A 23,327-nucleotide genomic window follows, 5' to 3' on the forward strand; every position below is an offset into this window, starting at 1 on the left:
TTGCCTTTATATGTGAATTTATGGTTGCATTTTTTGCAATTCATCATTGTTTCATATGATATGCTTTTGTTATAATTTATGCTAAATATTTTTTATTTTCTTTATTTTGTTTGAAATTTTTGATTTTTTTTTATTAAAAATTTAAGATACTATACAATACAGTGTTACTTTGGGCCCGATCGATACGAGTAACGATATGATACTTATAACCTTGATAAGAAGTGTGAAAGTGTAAATGACAAGATATGATGTTAAGCAACAAGTGCTATTGTAATGACTATTATTAGAGGTATACCCTACGAAATAAAAAAATAGAAGAGCTATACAGTAGCGGGGTAAAAAGACAAACCTACTCCTGAAGAAAGAGATAAATAGTATGATTACCCAATGTTAGGGTAAAAAGATAAAACTACCCTTGAAATTGATTTCTATACTAATGTATTCATCGTGTCTTGTTAAAAAAGAATAAGTGTGAAAGTGTGAACAACATGATTGATGTTCAACAATAAGTACGTTGGTGATGGCTGTTATTAAAGATTGACCTCACAAAATGTGAGAAATAGAAGAACTACAAAGTAGCAAGGTAAAAAGACAAACATACCCCTACACGAGAAAATGTTAACAAGTTATTCGTGCACAATCTTCAACAAGATGAAATGTAAAAGTTCGAGGGACAAGATACGATGTATAATTATTTATAATCACTGGAACTCTAAGAACGTATGCAAGTGGGTTACGAGCATACTTTAATTTTGATTAACCAACCAATAACGTCTCTCGTCTTAAACAAGTAGTTTCTTATAAGTTAGTGTGATACAAGTTGGAGTAGAAGAATATCATATCATTTATGTTAATGATTTTATGGGTCAAAAGTGATGGAGGCAAAGCCGATGGTTAAATTGCAATTCTTAATTTTCTACGGAAAAAAGATTATGGGAAATGTTAGCAGTACCCTTTTTACAGTGCATCGAAACACTCATTGTCTAAAAGGGCTGCAATTTGATTTTGACTGATATTTAGTCATTGTTTAGTACTTCTATGATGACTAATAGTGTTTTCTTTGCCCCTCATCTAACAAGTATTGTTATAAGTAGCACAACTACACAATGATGGGGTGAAAAGTGAAAACTACTTATTAAATAGAAAACTATGTCCGTGTGTACCATGTGTCGTGCTTAATTAGAACATACATGAAAGTGTGAATGACACAATATGATCTTCCGCAACAATTGTGTTGCTGATAGCCATTGTTAGAAGTAAGAGAGGTACACGGTGGTGGACTAAAAAGGCAAAGCTACCCTTATGTGATAGAACAACATCATGACATTTGTAATGCCATCTACTACAAAATCAAATGTGAAAGTGTGAGTGACAAGATCCGATGTTCCGACATTAATAATTTTTGAAACTCTTACAATATAATGCGTCTCGTCTTTCATGAAGGAACAAAGAACCATGTTTGAGCATACACTAATTTTGAAGAAGGAACCCAAAACGTCTATCATCTTTATCAAGTAGTGTGATAACAATTATTATGAGACAAAACTATGTGAAAGGAGATAAATAGCACCACTACACATTATCGGGGGAAAAGACCAAGTTACCTTTGTAATAGAAACCTTTGTCGATTTTTATTTGTTCAAGTTCTAATGTTCTGCAACAAGTATTTTGCTGATTATTAATATCAGAGATTGGCCCAACAAAATGGGGGCAATAACAGAGTTACCAAGTGGCTTGGTAAAGATACTAACCTATCCAAGTTTGAGAAGATAATAATACAACATTCACACTACCTTCTTGAATAACTAGATATGTGAAAATGTGGGTGTTAAGATACGATGTTTAGTTATTTATGTTCCCATAAACTAACAGTGTAACACATGTGACTTTTTACCATACTTTGATTCGATTGAGCAAACTAAATGGGTCTCTTGTCTCGAAGAAGTGCTTTTATAATTTCTAGTCTGAGAAGAGCCCTTGCAGGAAGAGATTAATTGCACGACTACACATTAGTGGGGTAAAAAAGCAAAACTACCTCTGAAATATATTCTTTGTCGATATATACATGGTGTCTTGTTCAACAATAAGTGTGGAAGTGTGAATGACACGATAAGATGTTTAACAATAAGTAATATTGTGATTGCTACTACTAGCGGCATACCATTCAAAATCAGAAAAATAGGAGAGATACACAGTAGCGGAGTAAAAACAAAACTTACCCTTGTATTACAAATCAGTAACAAGCCATGCATAATGCCATTGAATGGTCACTTGTCTCCAACAAGTACTTTGATTATAAATAGCACGATTCCACAATTGTGGGGTAAAAAGACCAAACTACTCATAAAATTGATTTCAATATTGATACTTACATCATGTCGTGGGCAATTAGAAGTGTGGAAGGGTGAATGACAAGATAGATGTTAAACAATAATTACGTTCGTGATGACTGTTTTTAAAGATTGACCACACGAAATGTTTGAAGGAGGATATATGTAAGGTGATGGGGTAAGAAAACAAACCTACCCCTATGTTAGAAATTATTAACAAGGCATTCATGATGCAATCTTTAACAAGATGGAATGCGAAAGTGTGAGTGACAAGATATGATATATGGTTACTTACAGTTTCTGAAACTCGAACAACGAATGCAAGTGGGTTATATGCATACTTTAATTTTGAAGAGGGGATCTAGAACGTTTCATCTTCAACAAGTCGTTTAATAACTATTAGTTTTATGCAAAACTATGTGAATGGAGATAAATAGGACTACAACACAATGACAGGGTAAAAAGATAAAATTTCACTTGAAATAGAGAGCTTTGTTGATGTTTATTTGGTCATGATAAGATGTTCTGCTATCAGTATTATAGTGATTATTATTATTAGAGATTGACCCAACAAAATGGAAGAAATAGAAGCGGTACAAAGTGGCTTGATAAATATACAAACCTACCCTGCTTCGAAAAGACTATAACATGATATTCACAAAGCCGTCTTCAACAACATGGTATTTGAAAATATGAGTGTCAATATACGTTGTTCAGTTCCCTATAATCCCAAAAATCAATAATATAATTTTTTTGAGCGAAATGTGCGGGCCTCTCTTCTCCAAGCTGTGCTTTTATAATTGTTAGTATAAGAAAAGCCCCTTCAAAAAGCGAAATTACATGACTATACATTGGTGGGGGTAAAAAGACAAAACTACCTCTAATGAATGTTGTTTGAGTTTGACAAAACGAAATGTGAGAAACAGGAGAGCAACAATGTGGCGGGGTAAAAAGGCGAACCTACTACCATGTGAGAAAACATTAACAAGGCATTCATGATGCAATCTTCAACAAGATGAAATATGAAAGTGTGAGTGACAAGATATGATGTATATTGATTATCCTTGCAACTCTAACAACGTTTCCATGCGTGTTGCAGGCCTACTTTCATTTTGATGAGGGAATAAAAAATGTCTCATCTTCAATAAGTTGTTTGATAACAATTAGTTTGAGACAAAACTATGCAAAAGGAGATAAATAACACTAATACACAATGATAGGGTAAAAATACAAAATTACACTGAATATAGAAACCTATGTTGATATTTATTTGGTCAAGGTACAATGTTCTGCAACTAGTATTCTTGTGATGATTACTATTAGAGATTGACCCAACGAAATGAGAGAAATAAAAGAGCTATAAAGTGGCTTGGTAAATATACAAACCTATCCTAATGTGAGAAGACAATAACACGACATTCACAATGCCATATGGAATAAGCTGATATGTGAAAATGTGGGTGTCAATATACGATGTTTAGTTACTTATATTCTTATAAGCTAACAATATAACACGTGTGAGTTTTTACCATACTTTGATTCGTTTCAGCGAACTAAGTGGTGATCTTGTCTCCAAAAAGTGCTTTTACAAGTGTTAGTATGTGAAAAGCCCATTCACAAAGAGATTAAGTGCACGACTACACGTTAGTGGGGTAAAAGGCAAAACTACCTCTAAAATATATTTCTATGTCTCTTGTTCAACAATAAGAAGTACGGAACTGTGAATGACAGGATAAGATGTTCAACAACAAGTAATATGGTGATTGTTACTACTATCCGCACGCCGTTCGAAATCAGAAAAGTAGGAGAGCTACAAAGTAGCGGGGTAAAAACAAAACTTACCCTTGTACGACAAATCAATAACAAGCCATGCGTAATTGCACTGAATGGCCACTCGTCTCCAACAAGGACTCCGGTGATAAATAAGACGTTTTCACAATAGTGGGGTAAAAAAACAAAAGTACCCATAAAATTGATTTCAATATCGATATTTACATTATGCCATGTTCAATTAGAAGAAGTGTGGAAGGGTGAATGGCAAGATAGATGATAAACAACAAGTACGTTGGTGATGACTTTTGTTAGAGATTGACTACACAGAATATGAGAAAGAGGAGAGATGCAAGGTGCCAGGGTGAAATTGATTTCTATACTAATGTATTTGTCGTGTCGTGTTCAATGAGATATGATGTTAAGCTACAAGTGCTATTGCTATGACTATTATTAGAGGTATACCCTACGAAATCAAAAAATCGAAGGGCTATACATTAGCGCGGTAAAAAGATAAACCTACCCTTTTAGAAAGAGATAAGTAGTATGACTATCCAATATTGGGGTAAAACGATAAAACTACCCTTGAAATTGATTTCTATACTAATGTATTCATCGTGTCGTGTTGAACAAGAATACGTGTGGAAGTGTGAACGACACGATTGATGTTCAACACCAAGTACGTTGGTGATGGCTGTTATCAGAGATTGACCTCACGAAATGTGAGAAATAGGAGAACTACAAAGGAATAGGGTAAAAAGACAAACATATCCCTACATGAGAAAACACTAACAAGTTATTTGTCCGCAATCTTCAACAAGATGGAATGTACAAGTGCGAGTGACAAGATACGATGTATAGTTTGCATATAATCCTTGAAACTCTAACAACATATGCAAGTTGGTTACGAGCATACTTCAATTTCTATTAACCAACCGATAACGTGTCTAGTCTTCAACAAGTAGTTTGATATAAGTTAGTATGATACAAGTTGGAATTGAAGAATATCATATCGTTGATGCTAATGATTGTTATGTCAAAAGTGATGATGGCAAAACTGATGGTTAAATTGTAATTCCAAGTTTTTTTACGGAAAGCAGATTATGGGAAATTTTTGGAGTACCCTTTGTTATGGTGCATCCAAAGCACTCATTTTCCAAAAGGGCAGCATTTTGATTTTGATTGATATTTAGTGATTATTTAGTATTTCTATGATGACTAAGAGGGTTTTCTTTGCCCCTCATCCAACAAGTACTATTATAAGTAGCATAACTACACAATGGTGGGGTGAAAAGTGAAAACTACTCATGAAATAGAAAACTATGTTGTGTTTAATTAGAACATGCGTGAAAGTATGAATGACACAAAATGATCTTCAGTCACTACTATGTTGCTTATAGCCATTTTTAGAGATTGATCGTACAAAATGGGAGAAGAGAGATACACGGTGGTGGGGTAAAAAGACCAAGCTACCCTTATGTGACAAAACAACATCATGACATTTATAATGCCATCTACTACAAAATCAAATGTGAAAGTATGAGTCACAAGATCCGATGTTCAGTCACTAATAATTTCTTAAACTCTTACAGTATAACGCATCTCCTCTTCGAGGAAGGAACCGAGAACAATGTTTGAGCATACACTAATTTTGAAACAAGAACCAAGAACGTCTATCGCTCTTAACAAATAGTGTGATAACAGTTATTATGAGACAAAACTTTGTGAAAGGAGATAAATAGCACCACTACACATTATCGGCAAAAAAGACCAAATTACCTTTGTAATAGAAACCTTTGTCGATTTTTATTTGTTCAAGTTCCAATGTTCTGCAACAAGTATTTTGCTGATTATTAATATGCGGGATTGACCCAACAAAATGGGAGCAATAACAGAGTTACAAAGTGGCTTGGTAAAGATACTAACCTATCCAAGTTTGAGAAGATAATAATACGACATTCATATTACCTTCTTAAACAACATGATATCTGAAAATGTGGGTGTCAAGATGCGATGTTTAGTTATTTATGTTCCCATAAACTAACAATATAGCACGTGTGACTTTTTACCATACTTTGATTCCATTGAGCAAACTAAATCAGACTCGAAGAAGTGCTTTTATAATTGCTAGTATGAGGAGAGCCCCTGCAGAAAGAGATTAATTGCACGACTACTTATTAGTGGGGTAAAAAGGCAAAAGTACCTCTGTATTATATTCTTTATCGATGTATACATGGTGTCTTGTTCAACAATAAGTGTGAAAGTGTGAATGACAAGATAAGGTGTTCAACAAGTAATATGGTGATTGCTACTACCTGCGGCATACTGTTTGAAATAAAAAAATAATAGAGCTATATAGTTGCAGGGTAAATACCAAACTTACACTTTATGACAAATCAATAAAATGCCATGCATAATTCCATGGAATGGCCACGTGTCACCAACAAGTACTCTAATGATAAATAGCACGATTCCATAATGTTGTGATAAAAGTACAAAACTATCAATAAAATTGATTTCAATATCGATATTTACATCATGTCGTGTTCAATTTGAAGAAGTGTGGAAGGGTGAATGAGAAGATATGATGTTAACCAACAAGTGCTATTATAATGACTATTGTTAGAGGTATACACTACAAAATCAGAAAATAGAATAGCTATACCATACCGGGGTAAAAAGACAAACCTACCCTGACAGAAATAGATAAATGGCATGACTACCCAATGTTGGGGTAAAAAGATAAAACTACCGTTGAAATTGATTTCTATACTAATGTATTCGTCGTGTCTTATTCAACAAGAATAAGTGTGGAAGTGTGAACATGATTGATGTTCAACAATAAGTACGTTGGTGATGGCTGTTATTAGAGATTGACCTCACGAAATGTGAGAAGCAGGAGAACTACAAAGTAGCACGGTAAAAGGCAAACATACCCCTACATGAGAAAACGTTAACAGGTTATTTGTGTGCAATATTCAATATGATGAAATGTTAAGGTGCGAGTGGCAAGATACGATGTATAGTTACTTATAATCCCTAAAACTCTAACAAGGTGTGCAAGTGGGTTACAAACATACTTTAGTTTTGATTGACCATCAGATAACGTCTCTAGTCTTCAACAAGTAGTTTAATATAAGTTAGTTCAATACAAGTTGGAGTAGAAGAATATCATATCATTGATGGTGATGATTTTTTGGGTCAAAAGTGATGGAGGCGAAGCGTCTGGTTAAATTGCAATTCTTAGTTTTCTACAGAAAGAAGATTATGGGAAATGTCAGCAGTACCCATTGTTACAACGCATCCAAAGCACTCATTGTCTAAAAGGGGTACAATTTGATTTTGGTTGATATTTAGTCATTGTTCATTACTTCTATGATAAGTAATAGTGTTTTCTTTCCTCTCATCCAATAAGTATTTTGTAAGTAGCACAACTACACAATGGTGGGGTAAAACTGGGAAAACTACTCATGAAATAGAAAACTATGTCGGTGTGTACCATGTGTCGTGTTTAATTTGAACATGTGTGAAAGTGTGAATGACACAATACGATCTTTAGCAACAACTATGTCACTAATAGCCATTGTTAGAGATTGATCGTACAAAATGGGAGAAGTAAGAGAGCAGCACAATGGTGGGGTTAGAAGACAAAGCTACCCTTATGTGACAAAACAACCTCATGACATTTATAATGCCATCTACTTCAAAATCAAATGTGAAAGTGTGAATGACCAGATCCGATGTTTGGTCATTAAATTTTTTTGAGAGTCTTACAATATAACGTGTCTCGTCTTTCATGAAGGAACAAAGAACCATGTTTGAGCACATGCTAATTTTGAAGAAGAAACCGAGAACGTCTATCATCTTTATCAAGTAGTGTGATAACATTTATTAAGAGATAAAACTATGTTAAGGGAGATAAATAGCACCACTACACTTTAACAGGGTAAAAAGACAAAATTACCCTTGTAATTAGAAACCTTTGCTGATATTTATTTGATAAAGTTCCAATGTTCTGCAACAAGTATTCTGCTAATTATTAATATTAGAGATTGACCCAACGAAATGAGAGCAATATTAGAGCTATAAAGTGGCTTGGTAAAGATACAAACCTATCCTAGTTTGAGAAGACAATAACATGACATTCACAATGCCATCTTGAACTACATGATATGTGAAAAAGTGGGCGTCAATATACAATGTTTAGTTAATTATATTCTCATAAATTAACAGTATAACACTTGTGACTTTTTACCATACTTTGATTCGTTTGAGCAAACTGAATTGGCCTCTCATCTCCAAGAAGAGAGAAAATCCATGCATATAGTTATAAATTGCATCACTACACAATGGTGGGTTAAAAAGTCCATACTACCTTTGAAATTGATTTCTATGTTGAGTTATACATGTTGTCGTCTTCAACATTAAGAAGTGAGTGTGAATGACTAGATATGATGTTAATCAACGAGTACTTTGGTGATGACTATTTTTAGAGGTACACCCTACAAATTAGAAAAATAGAAGAGCTACACAGTAGCAGGACAAAAAGACAAACCTGCTCGGCAGAAAGTGGTAAACCATACGACCACCCAATGGTGGGATAAAAAGACAAAACTACCTATGAAATTGATTTCTAAGTTGATATTTTCATCGTGTCGTGTTGAATAAAATGATCTTCATCAACAACTATGTCGCTTAATGCCATTGTTAGAGATTTTTCTTATGAAATGAGAGAAGAGAGATACACAATAGTGGGGTAAAAAGACAAGGCTACCCTTTTGTGATAGAACAACATCATGACATTTATATTGCCATCTACTACAAAATCAAATATGAAAGTTTCAGTGACAAGATCTGATGTTCGGTCACCAATAATTTCTTAAACTCTTACAGTATAACGCATGGCGTCTTTGAGGAAAGAATAAAGAACGATGTTTGAGCATACTCTAATTTTAAAGATGGAACCGAGAACATCTATCGTCTTTAACAAATAGTGTTATAACAATTATTATGAGACAAAACTATGTGAAAGGTGATGAACATCACCACTGCACTTTAACGACGTAAAAAGATCAAATTACCTTTGTAATTGAAACCTTTGTCGATATATCTTTGGTCAAGTTCCAATGTTTTGCAACAAGTATTCTGCTTGTTAGTAATATCAAATATTGACCCAACAAAATGGGAGCACTAACAGAGCTACAAAGTGGCTTGGTAAAGATATACACCTATCCTTGTTTGAGAAGACAATAACACAACATTCACAATGCCATCTTGAACAACATGATATGTGAAAATGTGGGTGTCAAGATATGATGTTTAGTTACTTATATTCCCATAAACTAACAATATAGCGCGTGTGACTTTTTACCATACTTTGATTCTTTTGAGCGAACTAAGTGGGGTTCCTGTCTCCAAGAAGTGCTTTTATAACTGGTAGTGTGAGAAAAGCCCCCGTAGAAAGCGATTAATTGCTCGACTACGCATTAGTGGGGTGAAAGGGAAAAACTACCTCTGAAGTATATTTCGATGTCGATATATGCATGGTGTTTTGTTCAACAATAAGTGTGGAAGTGTGAATTATAGGATAAGATGTTCAACAACAGGTACTATAGTGATTGCTACATCTAGTGGCATACCGTTAGGAATAAAAAAAGTAGGAGAGCTACACAGTAGTGGGGTAAAAACAAAACTTGACCTTGTATGACAAATCAATAACAAGCCATGCATAATGCCACCTATGGTCACTTGTCTTCGACAAGTACTTTGATGATAAATAGAACGTTTTCACAATGGTGGGGTAAAAAAAACAAAAGTACCCATAAAATTGATTTCAATATCGATATTTACATCATGCCATGTTGACTTTTTACCATACTTTGATTCGTTTGAGCAAACTAAATGGTATTCTTGTCTCCAAGAGGTGTTTTTATAACTGCTAGTATGAGAAAAGCCCCTGCAGAAAGAGATTTATTGCACGACTACACATTAGTGGGCTAAAAAGGCAAAACTACCTTTGAAATATATTTCTGTCGATATATATATGGTGTCTTGTTCAACAATAAGAAATGTGAAAGTGTGAACGACACAATAAGATGTTAACGGAGTGTGATAACACCTATTAAGAGACAAAACTATGTGAAAGGAGATAAATTGCACCACTACACATTAACGGGGTAAAAAGACAAAATTACCCTTGTAATTAGAACCCTTTATTGATATTTATTTGATCAAGTTCCAATGTTCTGCAACAAGTATTCTGCTGATTATTAATATTAGAGATTGACCCAACGAAATGGGAGCAATATATCAGAGCTACAAAGTGGCTTGGTAAATATGCAAACCTATCATTGTTTGAGAAGACAATAACATGACATTCACAATGCCATCTTGAACAACATGATATGTGAGAAAGTGGGTGTCAATATACGAGGTTTAGTTAATTATATTCTCCTAAACTAACAATATAACACATGTGACCTTTTGCCATACTTTGATTCGTTTGAGCAAAATGAGTGGGCCTCTCATCTCCATGAAGAATGAAAACCCATGCATATAGCTATAAATTGCATCACTACACAATGGTGGGTTAAAAAGTTCATGCTACCTCTGAAATTGAGTTGTATGTTGAGTTATACATGTTGTAGTCTTCAACAATAAGAAGTGTGAAAGTGTGAGGGACAAGATATGATGTTAAACAACAAGTACTGTAGTGATGACTATTTTTAGAGGTATACCCTACAAAATAAAAAAAATAAAAGAGCTACCCAACAGCAGGATAAAAAGGCAAACCTACCTTGCATATAAAAGTAAACCATACAACTACCCAGTGGTCGGATAAAAAAACAAAACTACCTCTGAAATTGATTTCTGAGTTGATGTTTTCATCGTGCCGTGTTCAACAAGAATAAGTGTGGAAGTGTGAAGGGTATGATTGATGCTCAATAATAATTACGTTGGTGATAGTTGTTATTAGAGTTTGACCTCACGAAATGTGAGAAATAGGAGAACTACAAAGTAATATAGTAAAAAGACAAACGTACCCATACATGGGAAAATGTTAACAAGTTGTTCGTGCGCAATTTCAACAAGATAGAATGTGTAAGTGCGAGTGACAAGATACAATGTATAGTTATTTATAATCCCTGAGACTCTAACAACGTACGAAAGTGAGTTACGAGCATACTTTAATTTCGATGAAGCCACCTCAAACGTCTCTCCTCCTCAACAAGTAGTTTGCTAAAGTTAGTGTGATACAAGTTGGAGTAGGTGAATATCATACCATTGTTGTTAATGATTGTTATGGGTCAAAAGTGATGGTGGCAAAGCGGTTGGTTAAATTGTAATTCTTAGTTTTGTAAGGATGGAAGATTATGGGAAATGTTAGCAGTGCCCTTTATTACAGTCCTTCCAAAGCACTCATTGTCTTAAATTTCTGCGGTTTGATTTTGACTCATATTTAGTCATTGTTTAGTATTTCTATGATGACTAATTGTGTTCTCTTTACCCCTCATACAACAAGTACTAGTATAAGTGGCACAAGTACACAATGGTGAGGGTAAAAAGGAAAAACTATGTCGTCATGTACACTGTTCATGTTTAATTAGAACACGCGTGAAAGTGTGAATGACACAATATGATGTTGAACAACAACTATGTTGGTGATGGCCATTGTTAGAGATTGATTGGTCGAAATGAGAGAAATTGGAGAGGTACACCGTGGTAGGGTAAAAAGACAAACCTACCCTTATGTGACGAAACAACATGATTTTTATAATACCAGTGGTCATGAGGCTGTTGTGAAAGTCGGCAACGATGTTAGTCACCGATGTTGGGTGGCTCTGATACCATGTTAAAGTCGGCTAGGGTGACTGCCTTAAAATAGAAAAAGAAAGAGAGAGAGAGAGAGAGTCGTCTATTGCTAATTAGGTCTAATCTCACTTAAATAGCGAGATTAGACTAAAACACCTTATTTATAATAATGCCCCTGACCTCTTGAGAGATTAGACTAAAACACCTTACTGAATTACCCATATATAACGGTGACTGCTTCTCAACACCCATAAACTAACAATATAACACGTGTGAATTTTTACCATACTTCGATTCATTTGAGCAATCTAAATGGGGTTCTTGTCTCCAGGAAGTGCTTTTATGACCGCTAGTTTGAGAAAAAGCCCTTGCAGAAAGAGATTAATTGCACGACTACATATTAGTGGGGTAAAGAGCGCTTTTATAATTGCTAGTATAAGAAAAGTCCCTGCAAAAAGCGAAATTGCATGAGTGCACATTGGTGGGGGTAAAAAGACAAAATTACCTCTAATGAATGTTGTTTGAGTATGACAAAACGAAATGTGAGAAACAAGAGAGCTACAATGTGGCAGGGTAAAAAGGCAAACCTACTACTCTGTGAGAAAACATTAACAAGGCATTCATGATGCAGTCTTCAACAAGATGAAAGTGTGAGTGACAAGATATGATGTATAGTTATTGATAATCCTGGAAACTCTGACAACGTATCCATGCGTGTTGCAGGCATACTTTAATTTTGATAAGGGAATCGAGAACCTCTCTTGTCTTCAATAAGTAGTTTGATGACAATTAGTATGAGACAAAACTATGCAAAATGAGATAAATAACACCAATACACAATGATTTGGTAAAAATACCAAATTACACTGAAAATTGAAAGCTATATTGATATTTATTTGGTCAAGATATGATGCTCTGCAACTAGTATTTTGTTAATGATTACTATTAGAGATTGACCCTACGAAATGAGAAATAAAAGAGCTACAAAGTGGTTTGGTAAACATACAAACCTATCCTAGTGTCAGAAGGCAGAATAACACGACATTAAGAATGCCATCTTGAATAAGATGATATGTGAAAATGTGGGCGTCAAGATACGATGTTTAGTTACTTATATTTCCGTAAACTAACAATATAACAAGTGTGGATTTTTACCATACTTTGATTCGTGTGAGCAATACGAGTGGGCCTCTCGTCTCCAAGAAGAACAAAAAGCCCATGCAGAAAGAAATAAATTGCACTACTACACATTGGTAGGTTAAAAGGACCAAACTACCTCTGAAATTAATTTATATGTCGATTTATACATGCTGTTGTGTTCAACAATAAGAAGTGTGAAAGTGTAAATGACAAGATATGATGTTAAGCAACAAGTGATATCGTAATGACTATTATTAGATGTATACCCTACGAAATCAGGGAATAGAACAACTATACCATAACAAGGTAAAAAGACAAACGTGCCTCTACAGAAAGAGATAAATAGTATGCCTACCCAATATAGGGGTAACACGATAAAACTACCCATGAAATTTAATTCTATACTTATGTATTTGTCGTGTCGTGTTCAACAAGAATAGATACGGAAGTGTGAATGACATGATTGATGTTCAACAATAAGTACGTTGGTGATGGCTGTTATTAGAGATTGACAACATCCTGACATTTATAATGCCATCTACTACAAAATCAAATATGAAAGTGTGAGTGACAAGATCCGATGTTGCGTCACTAATAATTTCTGAAAATCTTTCAATATAGCGCGTCTCGTCTTTCAGGAAGGAACAAAGAACCATGTTTCAACGTACGTTAATTTTGAAGAAGGAACCGAGAACGTCTATCTTCTTTATCAAGTAGTGTGATAACAATTATTAAGGGTCAAAACTATGTTAAAGGAGATAAATAGCACCACTACACATTGACAGGGTAAAAAGACAAAATTACCCTTGTAACAAAAACCTTTGTGATATTTATTTGATCAAGTGCCAATGTTCAGCAACAAGTATTCTGTTGATTATTAATATCAGAGATTGACGAGGCGAAATGGGAGCAATAACAGAGCCACAATGTGGCTTGGTAAAGTTACAAACCTATCCTAGTTTGAGAAGACAATAACACTACATTCACAATGCCATCTTGAATAACATGATATGTGAAAATGTGGGTATCAAGTTACGATGTTTAGTTACTTGTATTAGGATAAACTGACAATATAACACGTGTGACTTTTTACCATACTTTGATTCGTTTAAGCAAACTGAGTTGGGGTCTTGTCTTCGAGAAGTGCTTTTATAACTGCTCTTCTGAAAAAAGCCCCTGCAAAAGGAGATTAATTGAACAACTACACATTAGTGGGATAAAAAGGGAAAACTTCCTTTGAAATATATTTCTATGTCGATATATACATGATGAGTTGTTCAACATAAGTGTGGAAGTTTGAACGACAAGATAAGATGTTTAACATGTAGTATGGTGATTGCTACTACTAGCAGCATACCGTTCGAAATCAGAGAAATAGGAGAGCGACACAGTTGTTGGGTAAAAACAAAACTTACCCATTGTATGACAAATCAATAACAAGCCATGAATAATGCCACAAAATGGTCACTTGTCTCCAACAAGTACTCTAATGATAAATAGCACCATTCTACAATGGTGGGGTAAGAAAGCAAAAGTACCCATAAAATTGATTTCAATATCGATATTTACATCATGCCGTGTTCAATTAGAAGTGTGGAAGGGTGAATGACAAGATGGATGTTAAACAGTAAGTATGTTGGTGATGACTATTGTTAGAGATTGACCAGCCGAAATGTGAGAAAGAGGAAAGATTCAAGGTGACGGGGTAAGAACACAGACATACCCTCAAGTGAGAAATCGTTAACATGTTATTCGTGCACAATCGTCAACAAGATGGAATGTAAAAGGTCGAGTGACAAGATACGATGTATAGTTACTTATAATCCCTGAAACTCTAACACGGTATGCAAGTGGGTTACGAGCATACTTTAATTTTGAGTAAACAACCGATAACATCTCTCTTCTTCAACAAGTAGTTTGATATAAGTTAGTATGATACAAGTTAGAGTAGAAGAATATCATATCATTGATGCTAATGATTGTTATCGGTCAAAAGTGATGGAGGCAAAGTTGATGTTTAAATTGTAATTCTTAGTTTTCTACGGAAGGAAGATGCTGGGAACTATTTGGGGTACCTTGTTACAGTACATCCAAAGCACTCATTGTCTAAACGGGCAGCAATTAGATTTTGAATCATATTTAGTAATTGTTTAGTATTTCTATGATAACTAAAAGTGTTTTCTTTGCTCCTCATCCAACAAGTACTATTATAAGTGGCACAACTACACAATGGTGATGTGAAAAGTGAAAACTACTCATGGAATAGAAAACTATATCGTGTTTAATTAGAACATGCGTGAAAGTATGAATGACACAAAATGATCTTCATCAACAACTATGTTGCTCAATGCCATTGTTAGAGATTGATCATATGAAATGAGAGAAGTAATAGAGATACACGATGGTGGGGTAAAAAGACAAAGCTACCCTTATGTGATAGAACAACATCATGATTTCTGAAACTCTTACAATATAATGCGTCTCGTCTTTGAGGAAGGAACTGAGAACGATGTTTGAGCATACACTAATTTTGAAGATGGTGCCAAGAACGTCTATCGTCTTTAACAAATAGTGTGATAGCAATTATTATGTGACTAAACTACGTGAAAGGTGATGAATATCACCACTACACATTAACAGGGTAAAAAGACAAAATTACCCTTGTAATTGAAACCTTCGTCGATATTTATTTGATCAAGTTCCAATGTTATGCAAGAAGTATTCTGCTGGTTATTAATATCAGAGATTGACCAAACAAAATCGGAGCAATAACAATGCTACAAAGTGGCTTGGTAATGATATAAAGCTATCATTGTTTGAGAAGACAATAACACGACATTCACAATGCCATCTTGAACAACATGATATGTGAAAATGTGGGTGTCAAGATACGGTGTTTAGTTTCTTATATTCTCATAAACTAACAATATAACACGTGTGACTTTTTACCATACTTTGATTCTTTTAAGCAAACTAAGTGGGGCTCTTGGCTCCAAGAAGTGCTTTTATAATTGCTAGTATGAGAAAAGCCTCTGCAGAAAGAGATTATTTGCTCGACTACACATTAGTGGGGTAAAAAAGGCCAAGCGACCTCTGAAATATGTTTCTATGTCGATATATGCATGGTGTCTTTTTCAACAATAAGTGTGGAAGTGTGAATTACAGGATAAGATGTTCAACAACAAGTAATACGGTGATTGCTACTAGCAGTGGCATACCGTTAGAAATAAAAAAAATCGGAGAGCTACACAGTAGCGGGATAAAGACAAAACTTGACCTTGTATGACAAATCAATAGCAAGCCCTGTATAATGCCACCTAATGATCACTGGTCTCCAACAAGTACTCTGATAATAAATAGTACGTTTTCATAATGGTTGTGAAAAAAAACAAAAGTACCCATAAAATTGATTTCAATATCGATATTTACATCATGCCGTGTTGAATTAGAAGTGTGAACGACATGATAGATGTTAAGCAATAAGTACGTTGGTGTTGGCAGTTGTTAGAGATTGAACAGACGAAATGCGAGAATGAGGAAAGATGCAAGGTGACGGGGTAAGAAGACAAACCCACCTATGCAAAAAGAGATAAATAGTATGACTACATAATGCGATTGTAAAAAGATAAAACTACCGTTGAAATTGATTCTATACTAATGTATTTGTCGTGTCTTGTTCAACAAGATATGATGTTGAGCAACAAGTGCTATTGTAATGACTATTATTAGAGGTTTACCTTACGAAATCAGAAAATAGTAGAGATATACAGTAGCGGGGTAAAAAGACAAACCTACCCATGCAGAAAGAGATACTAGTATGACTACCCAATATTGGAGTAACAAAATAAAACTACCCTTGAAATTTCTTTCTATGCTAATGTATTCTTCGTGTCGGTTCCAACAAGAATAGATATGGTAGTGTGAACGACATGATTTATGTTCAACAATAAGTAAGTTGGTGATGGCTGTTACTAGAGATTGACCTCACGAGATGTGAGAAACAGGGGAACTACATAGTAGCAGGGTAAAACGACAAACATACCCCTACTTGAGAAAATGTTAACTAGATATTTGTGCACAGTCTTCTATAAGATGGAATATGAAGTTCGAGTGACAAGATACGATGTGTAGTTACTTTTAATCCTCGAAACTCTAACAACATATGCAAGTTGGTTACGAGCATACTTCAATTTCTATTAAGCAACCAATAACGTGCCTCGCCTTCCACAAGTAGTTTGATATAAGTTAGTATGATACAAGTTGGAGTAGAAGAATATCATATCATTGATGCAAATGATTGTTATGGGTCAAAAGTGATGAAGGCAAGGCGGATAGTTAAATTGCAATTGCTAGTTTTCTACGGAAAGAGGATTATGGGAAATGTTTGCAGTACCCTTTGTTACGGTGCATCTGAAGCGCTCATTTTCTAAAAGTGCAGCAATTTGATTTTGAATGATATTTAGTCATTGTTTATTTTTTCTGTGATGACTAAGGATGTTTTCTTTGCCCCTCAGCCAAGAAGTACTATTATAAGTAGCACGACTACACAATGGTGTGGTGAAAAGTGAAAACTACTCATTAAATAGAAAACTATTTTGTGTTTAATTAGAACATGCGTGAAAGTATGAATGACACAAAATGATCTTCATCAACTACTATGTTGCTGATAGCCATTGTACAGATTGATCGTACGAAATGAGTGAAGTAAGAGAGATACACGGTGGCGGGGTAAAAAGCCAAAGCTACCCTTATGTGACGAAACAACATCATGACATTTATAATGCCATCTACTACAAAATCAAATGTGAAAGTATGAGTCACAGGATCTGATGTTTGGTCACTAATAATTTACGAAACTCTTACAATATAACGCGTCTCCTCTTTGAGGAAGGAATCGAGAACGATGTTTGAGCATACCCTAATTTTGATGCAGGAATCGAGAACGTCTATCGGCCTTAACAGATAGTGTGATTATGGTTGTTATGAGACAAAACTATGTGAAAGGAGATAAATAGGACCACTACACATTATCAGGGAAAAAGACCAAATTACCTTTGTAATAGAAACCTTTTTCGATTTTGATTTGTTCAAGTTCCAATGTTCTGCAACAAGTATTCTGCTGATTATTAATATCAGAGATTGACCCAACAAAATGGGAACAATAACGGAGTTACAAAGTTGCTTGGTAAGGATACAAAGCTATCGTAGTTTGAGAAGATAATAATACGATATTCACAGTACCATCTTGAACAACATGATATGTGAAAATGTGGGTGTCAACATACGATGTTTAGTTACTTATATTCCCATAAACTCACAATATAACAATGTGACTTTTTACCATACTTTGATTCATTTGAGCAAACTAAATGGGATTCTTGTCTCCAAGTGGTGCTTTTATAACTGCTAGTATGAGAAAAGCTCATGCAGAAAGAGATTTATTGCACGACTACACATTAGTGGGGTAAAAAGGCAAAGCTACATTTGAAATATATTTCTGTCGATATATACATGGTGTCTTGTTCAACAATAAGACGTGTGGAAGTGTGAACGACACGATAAAATGTTAAAGGGTTGTGATAACAGTTATTAAGAGACAAAACTATGTTAAAGGATATAAATGGCACCACTACACATTAATGCGATAAAAAGACAAAATTACCCTTGTATATTTATTTGATCAAGTTTCAATGTTCTGCAACAAGTATTCTGCTGATTATTAATATTAGAGATAGACCCAACGAAATGGGAGCAAAATATTAGAGCTACAAAGTGTTTTGTTAAAGATACAAACCTACCATAGTTTGAGTAGACAATAACATGACATTCACAATGCCATCTTCAACAACATGATATCTGAAAAAGTGGGTGTCAATATACGATGTTTAGTTAATTATATTCTCATAAACTTACAATATAACACATGTGACCTTTTGCCATACTTTGATTCGTTTGAGCAAACTGAGTTCGCCTCTCGTCTCCAAGAAGAGAGGAAACCCATGCAGATCGCTATAAATTGCATCACTACACAATGGTTGGTTAAAAAGTTCATGCTACCTCTGAAATTGCGTTGTATGTTGAGTTATACATGTTGTTTTCAACAATAAGAAGTGTGAAAGTGTGGGGGACAAGATATGATGTTAAACAAGTACTATAGTGATGACTATTTTTTGAGGTATACCTTACAAAATAAAAAAATAAAAGAGCTACCCAACAACAGGATTAAAAGGCAAACCTACCTTGCAGATAAAAGTAAACCATACAACTACCCAGTGGTAGGATAAAAAGACAAAACTACCTCTGAAATTGATTTCTGAATAGATGTTTTCATCGTGTCGTGTTCAACAAGAATAAGTGTGGAAGTGTGAAGGGCATGATTGATGCTCAATAATAATTACGTTGGTGATAGTTGTTATTAGAGATTGACCTCACGAAATGTGAGAAATCAGAGAACTACAAAGTAATATAGTAAACAGACAAACATACCCATACATGAGAAAATGTTAACAGGTTATTCGTGCGCAATTTCAACAAGATGGAATGTGTAAGTGTGAGTGACAAGATACGATGTATAGTTATTTATAATCCTTGAGACTCTAACAACGTACGAAAGTGAGTTACGTGCTTACTTTAATTTCGATGAAGCCACCTCAAACGTCTCTCCTCCTCAACAAGTAGTTTGCTAAAGTTAGTGTGATACAAGTTGGAGTAGGTGAATATCATACCATTGTTGTTAATGATTGTTATGGGTCAAAAGTGATGGTGGCAAAGCAGTTGGTTAAATTGTAATTCTTAGTTTTGTAAGGATGGAAGATTCTGGGAAATGTTAGCAGTGCCCTTTATTACAGTCCTTCCAAAGCACTCATTGTCTTAAATTTCTGCGGTTTGATTTTGTCTCATATTTAGTCATTGTTTAGTATTTCTATGATGGCTAATTGTGTTCTCTTTACCCCTCATACAACAAGTACTAGTATAAGTGGCACAAGTACACAATGGTGAGGGTAAAAAGGGAAAACTAGCCATGAAGTCGAAAACTATGTCGTTGTGTACACTGTTCATGTTTAATTAGAACATGCGTGAAAGTGTGAATGACACAATATGATGTTGAACAACAACTATGTTGGTGATGGCCATTGTTAGAGATTGATTGGTCGAAATGAGAGAAATTGGAGAGCTACACTATGGTAGGGTAAAAAGACAAACCTACCCTTATGTGACGAAACAACATGATTTTTATAATACCGTCTACTACAAAATCAAATGTGAAAGTGTGAGTGACAAGATTCGATGTTCAGTTACTAATAATTTATGAAACTCTAACAATATTATGCCTCTCGCCTTTAGAGGAGGAACATCGAACAATGTTTGTGCATACACTGATTTTGAAGTCGGGACTGATAACATCTACCGTCTTTAACCAATAGCATATGAGAAAACTATGTGAAAGCAAATAAATATCACCACTGCACATTAACGGTGTAAAAAGACAAATTACCCTAGTAATAGAAACCTTCGTCGATATTTATTTTATCAAGCTACAATGTTCTGCAACAAGTATTCCGGTGGTTGTTAATTGTAGAGATTGACCCAACGGAATGGGAGAAATAAGAAAGTTACCTAGTGGCTTGGTAAAGATACAAACTTATCCTAGTTTGCGAAGACAATAACACGACATTCACAATGCCATCTTGAACAACATGATATGTGAAAATATGGGTGCCACGATATGATGTTTAGTTACTTATATTTTCGTTGTTGAAGTCAGCTAGGGTGACTGCCCGAAAACAGAAAAAGAGATAGAGAGAGTCGTATGTTGCTAATTAGGTCTAATATCTATTAAATAGAGAGATTAGACTAAAACACGTTATTTACAATAATGCCTCTGACCTCTTGAGTAGTTACTAAACTACCCATATGTAACGGTGACTGCTTCTCAACACTCCCCTCAAGCTGGAATATATATATATATATATATATATATATATATATATATATATATATATATATATCAATAATGCTCAGTTTGTCACAACATTTTGAAAAATTTGATCTCGCTAAGGGTTTTGTGAAGACATCAACAATTTGGTTCTTTGAAGATATGTGTTTGGTGCAAATGTACCGAGTCTGGAGCAGGTCATGTACATAGTGACAATCCATCTCAATATGCTTTGTCCGTTCATGAAATACTGGATTATTAGCAATATAAGTAGCAACTCTATTATCACATATCATCTCCATAGGTAATGAGACTTTCACTTGAAGATCAGCCAAGACAGATTTAACCCACATCATCTCAGCAACAGTTTGAGCGATAGCCCAATATTTTGACTCGACGCTCGACCTGCCAACAATAGTTTGTTTCTTACTTCTCCAGGTAACCAGATTCCCTCCAACAAACACACATAATGCAGTTGTGAACTTTTTGTTCACAACCAACCCTGCATAATCTGCATCCGAATAGGCCGTAACATCTGAAGACGGGTTTTGTTTAAACCATAGTCCTTTTTCAGGGGAGAACTTCAGATATTTGAGAATCGTCATTGCAGCATCCCAGTGTGTAATACCCGTGAATTTTATCCGATAAATTAACTTGAAATTTATATCCTTGCACTGGTACAAGGATATTTTTATTATTGTATGTGTTATTTGTAATTGGATATCGGATATTTTGTTTGTATCTTCAATATCGGATTCATAATATCATGTTTGGATTTTTGATATTTCATTTGGATCATAGATGTTGGATCACTAAATTTGATATTTAATAATTGTTAGGTCAAATGGATTTGTATCTCTGGTATTGGACCCTCATTATGAGGATCAAATTTGATATTGGATCCAAGATGAATGAAGCAGATCAACGAAGTTTAAATCAGACTTTTTGGTGAAGAAATTGCGATAGCGGATCCATATCAATTAGGGTCCATATATATATGTATAATATCATATACATATATTTGAAAAAGGAATAGTAATAATAATAGTAACAGTAATATAATAATAATCATATACTAAAGATATATATATATATATATATATATATGTATAATTTTAATGTGTGGTCCATAGTTGGAATCCATATGGATCCAACATGCGGATCCACACCGTAAGAGAACTGCAGATCCACCTTACTGCTGGATCCCGAGTCTCGGACCCGGACCCAAGCCGTGCCCCCGAGCATGCTACGTGAAAAAAAAAAACAAACCTTGGTCAGATCCGGACCCGACCCAAACCCGTTAGGGTTAAAGCTGAGAGGCAAAAGTGCTTCTCCCCTCTCATGCGCCGCACTCTCCTTTTACAAAAAAAGGGAAAACCCTTTTTCGGGTTTCCTGAAATACACCCCCTGTGTCTTAAAAACACGCAGGGGAGAGGAGGCCTCACCTCGCAGCCCCTCTCCTCCTCCCTCACTATCATAGTAGTAGGATTCTCAACCTTAGTCATTCTACCCAGGTGTATAGAACAGTCTCAGTCATTTGTCATTTTAATTGCATAACCCACCCACAGTGCTCCGGTGCCTTTAAACCAACCAAGCACAATGCCCAGTGTCTTTAAACCAGTTAGACATTCAATCATTTATAATAAGTTTTTTTTTTTCATCAGTTTCATTGTCATAGCCTACAAGCTAATAGTTCCAATACCCATATCGGGTATTCAACCCATTTTGTCCATTAAGCAAAGTTTTCCAATGTAATACCCTACTAAGTGAAACTATCTTTTATTGGTTATAGCACATCAAATGACAATATTGACAGCATATTGCAACATCGACCGAACAAGACATACCAAATAAAGTATCTCGAACATCACTAAGAAGCACATGATTTAATCCAATTTATTCTGAGGAAACAATGAATTCCACTTAAACAAATCACATCCAGCATACTTTAACTATGAGAAAGAAACTTATGAGACTGTGACATATAGAATTTCACCCAACCTCATGCATACAATTATACACTCTTATACATGGTTTCAAGTACTCAGATCTGATCACATCTAACAAACTAATAGAAAACTACAGACTTAATAGAAAACCCCAAATTAACGTATTGCTCTAGTATTACAACCATCAAAACAGCATAACATCTCTATACTGTCATACACTTAGAGATTTGTTATTTTAACAAAACACACATTCCTGATTTACTATTTTAATATGTCAATCATGCAAACTCACAATTTACTATTTAAACATGTCACCAATTCCGATCAATATAATCATGAATCATGCATATACAAGAATGAAACATGAATCATCCCACAGTGATTCTATCA

Source organism: Nuphar pumila, chromosome 4 (assembly GCF_984573655.1).
Source record: "Nuphar pumila chromosome 4, dmNupPumi1.hap1.1, whole genome shotgun sequence".
In the NCBI taxonomy this organism is placed as follows: domain Eukaryota; kingdom Viridiplantae; phylum Streptophyta; class Magnoliopsida; order Nymphaeales; family Nymphaeaceae; genus Nuphar; species Nuphar pumila.